General features: G+C 42.3%; 1 protein-coding gene across 1 annotated transcript in view; it reads left to right on the top strand.

Annotated features, from left to right (window-relative positions):
* Positions 1-10,617, top strand: part of ZMAT4 (zinc finger matrin-type 4) — a 422,482-nt gene that overhangs the window by 356,827 nt on the left and 55,038 nt on the right. The window lies entirely within an intron of this gene.

Below are 10,617 nucleotides of genomic sequence, written 5' to 3'. Positions count from 1 at the left end.
AGGTTTGTCTGAAAGCTCTTAGAATTTTTGACTAACTCTTTAAAAGCAAACATCTCATGAAAGACATATCTGCCTCTTGGCTTCTTTTCACTTATTTTACCAGCTTTTAATGACCTCTTTCAATCTGTGCCTTGCGTCTGTCTTTATATTTATGAACGTTTTTCTCTGATTGTGTGTTTACTTATTGCTTCTGTCCCATTCATTCCTCTTAACTTTAGTTGTTTGCATCTCTTTGCATTTTTAAAATCTACAGTCAAATGGAGCTTTGGAAATGCATCTTCCAGATTGCTCTTTTGATTTTTACAGTATTGATTCTGTCTTTTGGGACTTCTGGGACTTCTGATGCAGATGGCAATTCTATGATTACATTTCAATTGTCTATAATCTTTCCTTCTTTCATCTAACAAATTTTTAATCTCTTCCTGATTTTCAGCCCCCTATTTTTCCATCTCAATTTGTTGTCTCAACAGCTAATCTTTCAATTTTCCTTTTATAAACTGTTCCTATTCTTGGGTATTATTGAGAATTTAAGCAACATTAAGCAATAGATTTCAAAAGATATTTTTGTTTCCTGCACTAGATGATGAAAAATATGTGTTTGCTCTTTTATGTCTCAAAATATATTCTTGGGTCCAATGTTTATTTTCTTTTTATTGCTACTCATCCTTACACGAGGCAAGAGCTAGTAGGGTCTGTCGTTTGCCCTCAAAAAGAATGGAATTTCCTAGCTCCCCTATTTTCACCTGTTTGAATTTACATGCAGAAGGATATATTGAAGTTTAGAAGCCTTAGCCAAATTTCTGGTGCCTGGTATTTATTTGTCTAATGGGTACCTCTTAGGCCTGCACTGTTCAATACAGTAGCCACTAGCCACATGCAGCTGTGAATTAATTAAAATTAAATAAACTTAAAATGTCGTTCCTCATTTGCACTAGCCACATTCCAAGTGTTCAACGGCCTCTGAGTGCAGACATGGGATGTTTCCATCTTTGCAGAAAGTTCTATCCAACAGTATGCTTGACTGTGAGATTCGTCTGCTTATACGTTACAGTTATCTGACTGTGGGAAGGAAGTTAAATTTCTTTCTGTAAAATTAAAACATTCTAGTTCTTTTCTCTTGCAAGACACAGAAAATGTAAAACTACAATCCCTGATGGGTATCACTCCCATTGTTCTTCCCATTTCCATCCATGTTATTACAGTCTTTTTCTTCCAAGGTGTAAGACAGTCCCATTTATTTACTTCTTTTGGCCACTGCTGGGGGTTTGATTCTCAGAGAGGATGTTCTCAGAAAGAGACTAATTTCCAGAAACAGAGCCTGGCCAAGGGATGCAGGTGTGGGTGGGAGAGCATGAAGAGTGAAGGGCGGGGCCACCACAGAACTAGCAACTTCACTTTAGAGGTGTGGTCTTTGGCTCCTGGTTGCCAAAGGCCCATCTCTCTTAAGAGGAGACACAGCAGGAGTAATGAAAGTCTCTTGGGAGTCTCCATGGCCAAGTTGTTGTACCTTAAATCTTCCTCTGTGTCTTGCTGAGAGCAAGACCATCCACCGACTTCCGTATCTCCAGAGAGATTGCGACTTCACTTGGCTTTTGTATTTCAAAGGTTGTTCCAGTGGAAAGGCTGGGAAGGGCAAAACAAGTGTTGGAATCCAGAGATTGTCTCTTCAGATTCAGAGCTGATAGTTCATTAAGCACAGCAATAGTTCAACAAATATGTGTCGGAAGTTAAAATAAACACACAACCCCCTCTCCCCACTAAAATGTAATAATGCCTGAAGCACACTTTTTAGAACAGAATCCAGTTCCTAGGCACGTATCTGACATTAAGAAGATGTTTAATGAATGTTTATGGAATGGATAAATAAGTGAATAATACATCTTTAAAAAAACACACAGGGCTTCCCTGGTGGCGCAGTGGTTAAGAATCCACCTGTCAATGCAAGGGACACAGGTTTGAGCCCTGGTCCGGGAAGATCCCACATGCCACGGAGCAACTAAGCCCGTGTGCCACAACTACTGAGCCTGCGCTCTAGAGCCCGCGAGCCACAATTACTGAAGCCCACGTGCACCTAGAGCCGGTGCTCCACGACAAGAGAAGCCACTGCAATGAGAAGCTGGCACACCGAAACGAAGAGTAGACCCCGCTCGCCACAACTAGAGAAAGCCCGCGCGCAGCAACAAAGCCCCAACGCAGCCAAAAATAATTACAAACAAACAAACAAAGAAAAAACACACAAGTAATTGTCATCACCTGAACGTGGCCAGCTCTCTCTCTGGGAGCTGTGTTTCTCTTTCCCTGTCCTCTTTGGCCCTTCCCTTCCTGGTCTCCAATTCTCCATGCTCCCAGCAGGATCCGAGACCCATAGGCATGACACCCAGCTGGAAACTCAGGAAACACACATCACTGAGCTTACTCCTTTAGTGAGGATGAGAAGTCGAATTTTAGAATAATCTCTTCTTTCATGAATGTTTTTACTTGCTTTCAAATAAACCTCTTCTTTCTACTCCATTTTTTTTCTTTTTTTCCAGAAGAAGTATCTGAAATCTTAACCCAACATTTAGGGAGAAACCCAGCTTGGACTAGATTGAAAATTCCATGAGGGCAGCAGCAATATCTATCTGGTTCACTGCTGTTTTCACAGGACCTGTGTGGATTTCTTTCAGACTGTAGAAAACACATATCTTGATGCTTTACTAAGTGACCAAACAGAATTTTAAGGGTTTCAGGATCAATCGAATGTATTTTATTGATGGAGTCTTTTTTTTTTAATTTTATTTTTATTTTTGGCTGTGTTGTGTCTTCGTTGCGGTGTGCAGGCTTCTCATTGCGGTGGCTTCTCTTTTGTGGAGCATGGGCTCTAGGCATGTGGGCTTCAGTAGTTGTGGCATATGGGCTCAGTAGTTGTGGCTCATGGGCTCTAGAGCGCAGGCTCAGTAGTTGTGGTGCACGGGCTTAGTTGCTCTGCAACATGTGGGATCTTCTCACACCAGGGATCGAACCCATGTCCCCTGCATTGGCAGGCAGATTTTAACCACTGTGCCACCAGGGAAGTCCCACTGATGGAGTCTTGAAATGAATTCTATATAATCTTATTTTATAGGTAAGGAAACTGAGGAGCAGAGAGGAAACAAGTTTTTAATCATAATAAGAGCATAGTCTTTGTAACTGAATAAATCTGTATTCCATCATTTGTTAGAAAAGTGACCTTCTGCAGTGGGTTAAATGACTCAGCCTCAATTTTCTTACCTGTAAAATGAGATTAATCATTCTTGCCTTTTCAGATTCTTATGAGATAATGAGCCTGGTGGCCATTCAACAAAGAATAACAATTATAATTGCAGTTATTGTTTTCAAGGACACATAGCAAGTTAGTATCAAAGTGGATCTTCTTTTCCCAGCCCTGTGGTCACTCTGTTTTACTTGGTGATGTCGGAATCACATCACGTGTGATGGGAGTTCTGACCCAGAGGTTTGTTGTTGGCTTGGGGATGGGTCTAGAGGGCAGAGCTGGAGACAGGGTGGATTTAATTAGCCCACTGGCCTTCCTCCTGCTCATCCCCACCTTCTGTATAGACCACTGGAATATATTCAAAATACCCCAATTCATTGGCCTGCTACGAACTTCACTTGTGAAGGTTGGGCTGTTTCCTGACATTGAGACCGAGCGCCTAGTCTTCTTGTAGTTAAGAAAAGCCTTCCTTTCTCCTTTGTTTCAGCAGTAAAAACTGGTGTCATGGCCTGTGTCAGGTGGAAGCAACATGCAGAACAGAGGTCGACATTGGTGACATGTAAGAATACACACAGACTTGGATGGGAAGGTTCTACCAGGGAGACGGATGCCCTCCTCCAACCCAACCGAGAGGAATGGAGACAAATCCTCCTCCATTACAACTTCTCTCTTTATTTCAGCCCCCCTATCAGAGGCCAGAAAACTTTTTTCTGTAAAGGGCCAGATAGTAAGTATCCTGGGCTTTGTGGATCAGATGTTCCTGCCACTGTAGCATGGAAAGGGCTGTATTCAATACAGAAATTAAAAGAGTGCACTTGTGCTCAATAGCCCTTTTCTTAATGAGGAATTGAGATTCGGATTCCATGTAACTTTCACATATCACGAAACATTATTCTTCTACGGATATTTTTCAACCCTTTAAAAATATAGAAACTTTTCCTAGCTTGTGGACTGTACAAAAAATTGGAGGGTCCGATGTGGGCTGTGGGCCATCATTTGCTGACCTGTCCCATTAAATCACAGACCAGAGGATTTTGAGACAATTCAGCGACTGTAGGAGCCGTAGGCGAAGGATGCAAAGTATACAAGCGTGAGTTTCCAGCCCTGCTGTCTCCCACCCTGTGTTCACACCCTCCTCTCAGGCTTTCCTCCGAAATTCTGGTTTTCAGAGAACTCACACTGGCTTTCAGGCTACAAGAACCTCCACCATGACAGTGATGCACCCGCAAAGCTGCCTTCCCTACCCCCAGGGCTGCGGTGGGGAGGATGGGAAGGATGAAGATTATCGGGAAATCCACCTATTTTGAATAATTCACACTGTCAGATCTAAGACTGCCTCGTCATTTGTGTAAATATCTTCTCCTTTAAAATGCAAATCGTTTTTGGATTGGCATACTGAGATGAAAATCCTTAGAGCAGGACCAAATTCCCCTTTGGGAATGCCTGGCCCTCTGCAGTCTCAGACATTTCCCCATGAAGCAGGTTAAAGGAAAAAAGGTCAAAAATACTGACACCCCATTTCAGAAAAGTTACCATCTCATTTCTGGCATCTCGAGTTCCTGCTCCCATGCCCTTTCTTTCTTTCTTTTTTTTTAATAAATTTATTTATTTAATTTATTTATTATTTTTGGCAGTGTTGGGTCTTCGTTGCTGCACGTGAGCTTTCTCTAGTTGCAGAGAGCGGGGGCTGTCCTTCATTGTGGTGCGCGGGCTTCTCATTGCGGTAACTTCTCTTGTTGCGGAGCACAGGCTCTAGGGCACACGGGCTGCAGTAGCTGTGGCACACGGGCTCAGTAGTTGTGGCTCATGGGCTCTAGAGTGCAGGACTCGGTAGTTGCGGCGCACGGGCTTAGTTGCTCCACGGCATGTAGGATCTTCCCAGACCAGGGCTCGAACCCGTGTCCCCTGCATTGGCAGGTGGGTTCTTAACCACTGCGCCACCAGGGAAGCCCCACACCCTTTCTGAAAGGCCTAGAGATCTATCTTTCTGCCCTGTTCACAAACCAGACTGGCAGGACTCAAGGCCCAAGGTTTCCAGCACTGAGGGTCTCCTAAGACAGAAGAGGGGGCTCCTCTTCCATTCCAGCTGCAAACATCCCTGCTTCCTCGACACAAAGGCAGCCCAGGATTTGAGGGGCATTTCCTTGCTGTCCCCGGGGCCAGGTTGCTCCAGAGAACTGAAACACACCCGTGTTGGCTGCTGTCACTAGAAACCCCAGCTGGCAATTAAGCCTGACAGGGGCCAGAGGTGGCAGCCTGCAGAGCCAGTCCTGCCTTGAGAGCCCAAAGCGCAGAAAAACAATAAAATATGGTGAGCTGGTGTTCTAGTTCCAGCTTGATTACTAAAGAAAAAGCAACACGGTCACTTAACCTCTCTGATCCTAGACCGTCCATAAAATGAGAAACTGGATTAGATCAGCCTTCTCTGTGGGGGGGCAAGGGAGCAGGCGTGGAGGGAACAGTCAGAAATATGCTGGAAGACCATGTTCTGAATCAAATGCCAGCCTCCTTCCCCCCAAGCAACCCGAATGGATCAGAATTGGGGTGGGGCACAGGCAGGGTGTGACATTTGACAAAGCTTTGCCAGGTATTCAAATAAGAAGACCCTACCCCAGGTGAGAACCACTGGGCTAATTCCTCCCTAAAGACCCTTTGGACTCTGACTTTCAATGATTCTTTGAAAGGGTTAGAGTCAAGACTACTTTCCTTCTGTCCTTCCTTAATAAGCTGCTGTGGGTTAATGGAACACTTAGTTTGAAACAATGGAATACTGCAATTGTGCCATATTGATTTTTTTTTTTTAATTTGTTTAGAGGCAATTGGTTCCCTGCAGCCCTACCCTTGAGATGATATTGTGAGAGTTGGCACTGCTCTGGGTTGAGTAGATGCAGGTGCCTCTTGTAAATGGGAAGATGTTGGTGTCAGGCAGAAGCATCCCAGGTAGAAGTTACACATCATGGAAGTAGCACCTTGAACCTGGACAAGGCCAGTCCGGATGGGCCCAGCTGATGGTCAGGGAGAACCTGGCTTCTGGCAGGTGTGTCTTGGTGTTATACACATCTTTTTGTTACTCTAAGCCATGATTCCACTTGAGGGACATTCTTGGGTTTTTTCCTGGTTTTCTAAGAAGGTCAAGATGTTCTTCCAAACTTATATGCTCCAACAGAGGCTTGCACCTTCTGTTTTGTAATACACATCACACTTGTAGTTAATGGCTTGTTGAGTTGTCCATCTTCTGCACCAGCGTGTAAGCTCCATGCAAGAAGGGACCTTGTCCATCCTGTGTGACACTCTGCCCAGCATGGTGCCTGGCATATCATGGGAAATGATTAGAAACTTGTTGAATATGAATTCTACCTCATTGAAAGATTCTTTGGCTGTAAAGACTTCCCCCCAAACAACTGTTTGTTCTCTAAACCACAGCAGCCTGGAGAGCTTAATAATTCCCTTGCTCCATAATTACCTGCTCAGCCTAGGTCCACAGAAATTCCTGGTACTTCAAGCCCCCATTCTAGGTCAGACTAGAATAGGAGGAAATGCTACCCATGAGTTTTTCCTCCATCTTCCTGCCCCTCATCCCTCACCCCATCCTTCATCCTCCAGGTTCCCTGTGGGATCACAGCCTCAGCAATGAAGTCTAACTTCTCCAAATATACAGGTATCTGCTCTGAGCTCTGAAGTCCCTGCCAAAGGTGTCTCAGGGATTCGAGAACCTGATGTAATTCTGATGCAGTGCATGATTGAAGGAATGGTACCTTCAGGGCGGAGCCAAAAGTGTACCAGGAAGAAATAGAAAATATGAACAGACCAATCACAAGCACTGAAATTGAAACTGTGATTACATATCTTCCAATGAACAAAAGCCCAGAAAAACAGAGCTGGAGGAATCAGGCTCCCTGACTTCAGACAAAGCTACAGTAATCAAGACAGTATGGTACTGGCACAAAAACAGAAATACAGATCAATGGAACAGGGTAGAAAGCCCAGAGGTAAACACACATATGGTCACTTTATCTTTGATAAAGGAGACAAGAATAATCAGTGGAGAAAAGACAGCCTCTTCAATAAGTGGGGCTGGGAAAACTGGACAGCTACATGTAAAAGAATGAAATTAGAACACTCCCTAACACCATACACAAAAATAATCTCAAAATGGTGAATTCTATCAAAAATTTACAGAAGAGCTAACACCTATCCTTCTCAAACTCTTCCAAAATATAGAAGAGGGAGGAATACTCCCAAACTCATTCTCTGAGGCCACCATCACCCTGATACCAAAACCAGACAAAGATGTCACTAAAAAAGAAAACTACAGGCCAATATCACTGATGAACATAGATGCAAAAATCCTCAACAAAATACTAGCAAACAGAATCCTACAACACATTAAAAGCATCATATGCCATGATCAAGTGGGGTTTATCCCAGGAATGCAAGTATTCTTCAATATATGCAAATCAATCAATGCAATACACCATATTAACAAATTGAAGGATAAAAAACATATGATAATCTCAATAGATGCAGAAAAAGCTTCTGACAAAATTCAACGCCCACTTATGATAAAAACACTCCAGAAAGTAGGACTAGAGGGAAACTACCTCAACATAATAAAGGCCATATATGACAAACCCACAGCCAACATCATTCTCAATGGTGAAAAACTGAAACCATTTCCTCTAAGATCAGGAACAAGACAAGGTTGCCCAGTCTCACCCCTATTATTCAACATAGTTTTGGAAGTCCTAGCCATGGCAATCAGAGAAGAAAAAGAAATAAAAAGGAATACAAATTGGAAAAGAAGAAGTAAAACTGTCACTCTTTGTAGATGACATGATACTATACATAGAGAGTCCTAAAGATGCTACCAGAAAACCACTGGAGCTAATCAATGAATTTGGTAAGGTAGCAGGATACAAAATTAATGCACAGAAATCTCTTGTATTCCTATACACTAAAGATGAAAAATCTGGAAAGGAAATTAAGGAAACACTCCCATTTACCATTGCAACAAAAAGAATAAAATACCTAGGAATAAACCTACCTAAGGAGACAAAAGACCTGTGTGCAGAAAACTATAAGACACTGATGAAAGAAATTAAAGATGATACAAACAGATGGAGAGATATACCATGTTCTTGGATTGGAAGAATCAACATTGTGAAAGTGACTATACTACCCAAAGCTATCCACAGATTCAATGCAATCCCTATCAAACTACCAATGGCATTTTTCGCAGAACTAGAACAAAAAATTTCACAATTTGTATGGAAACACAAAAGACCCCGAATAGCCAAAGCAATCTTGAGAAAGGAAAACGGAGCTGGAGGAATCAGGCTCCCTGACTTCAGACTCTACTACAAAGCTACAGTAATCAAGACAGTATGGTACTGGCACAAAAACAGAAATACAGATCAATGGAACAGGATAGAAAGCCCAGAGATAAACCCACGCACATATGGTCACCTTCTCTTTGATAAAGGAGGCAAGAGTATACAATGGAGAAAAGACAGCCTCTTCAATAAGTGGTGCTGGGAAAACTGGACAGCTACATTTAAAAGAATGAAATTAGAACACTCCCTAACACCATACACAAAAATAAACTCCAAATGGATTAAGACCTCAATGTGAGGCCAGACACTATAAAACTCTTAGAGGAAAACAGAGGCAGAACACTCTATGACATAAATCACAGTAAGATCCTTTTTGACCTGCCTCCTAGAGGAATGGAAATAAAAACAAAAGTAAACAAATGGGACCTAATGAAACTTAAAATCTTTTGCACAGCAAAGGAAACCATAAACAAGACAAAAAGACAACCCTCAGAATGGGAGAAAATATTTACCACTGAACCGACTGACAAAGGATTAATCTCCAAAATATATAAGCAGCTCAATATCAAAAAAAAAAAAAACAAGCCAATCCAAAAATGGGCGGAAGACCTAAATAGACATTTCTCCAAAGAAGACATACAGATTGCCAACAAACACATGGAAGGATGCTCAACATCCCTAATCATTAGAGAAATGCAAATCAAAACTACAATGAGGTATCACTTCACACCAGTCAGAATGGCCATCATCAGAAAATCTACAAACAATAAATGCTGGAGAGGGTGTGGAGAAAAGGGGACCCTCTTGCACTGTTGGTGGGAATTTAAATTGATACAGCCACTATAGAGAACAGTACGGAGTTTCCTTCAGAAACTGAAAATAGAAGTACCATACGACCCAGCAATCCCACTACTGGGCCATAACTCAAAAAGAGACATGTACCACAATGTTCATTGCAGCACTATTTATAAGAGCCAGGACATGGAAACAACCTAAGTGTCCATCGACAGATGAATGGATAAAGAAGATGTGGCATATATACACAATGGAATATTACTCAGCCATAAAAAGAAATGAAATTGAGTTATTTGTAGTGAGGTTGATGGACCTAGAGTCTGTCATACAGACTGAAGTAAGTCAGAAAGAGAAAAACAAATACTGTATGTTAACACATACATATGGAATTTAAAAAAAAAATGGTTCTGATGAATCTAGGGGCAGGACAGGAATAAAGATGCAGATGTAGAGAATGGACTTGAGGACATGGGGAGGGGGAAGGGTTAAGCTGGGACGAAGTGAGAAAGTGGCATGGACATATATACACTACCAAATGTGAAATAGATAGCTAGTGGGAAGCAGCCGCATAGCACAGGGAGATCAGCTGGGTGCTTTGTGACCACCTAGAGGGGTGGGATAGGGAGGGTGGGAGGGAGACGCAAGAGGGAGGAGATATGGGAATATATGTATATGTATAGCTGATTCACTTTGTTATAAAGCAGAAACTAACACATCATTGTAAAGCAATTTTACTCCAATAAAGATGTTTTAAAAAAAAAGTGTAAGGACTCTGAAATAGACAAAGGATAGACGAATTATGACTCACCTGGGAGGCAAATGAAATACCCAAAAATGAAAAGGGAAGGAGAAAAGAACAGCTAGGATGGAGATTAGTTTTTATTTTTCCTACCCATTCTTCTTTCTTCCTTTTCCCTCTGTAAATCATGAACCTTTTGCAAATCATTTCCAAAGTTGGCCAGAGAAAAAGAGGAGGGGGTCATAACTGGCATGAGATGCTTGCTTCTGAGGTTTTCTGTTCTTGAACAATTTCCCTCCTCATTCTCTGTTGCCCCAGCATGTACAGCTCAAGTGTGGCCACCCGCGAGCACTCAGGGGTTTTCTTGGCCGGCAGGGCTAGTAAAAATCCTGCAAATGGAATGGAAGAAGCAACTTCAGAGCTCTTTGGAAATACTACACCCACTGGAGGGAAATCAACAAAACAAGGAAAACAGCATTTTAAAATGAGTTGTCTTGTATTTATCCAAGTTCACAGTG

This window comes from Balaenoptera borealis (assembly GCF_965194805.1).
Source record: "Balaenoptera borealis genome assembly, chromosome: 21".
In the NCBI taxonomy this organism is placed as follows: domain Eukaryota; kingdom Metazoa; phylum Chordata; class Mammalia; order Artiodactyla; family Balaenopteridae; genus Balaenoptera; species Balaenoptera borealis.
The sequence above is the reverse complement of the archived record's forward strand: the minus strand, read 5'-3'. Positions and strand labels throughout refer to the sequence as shown.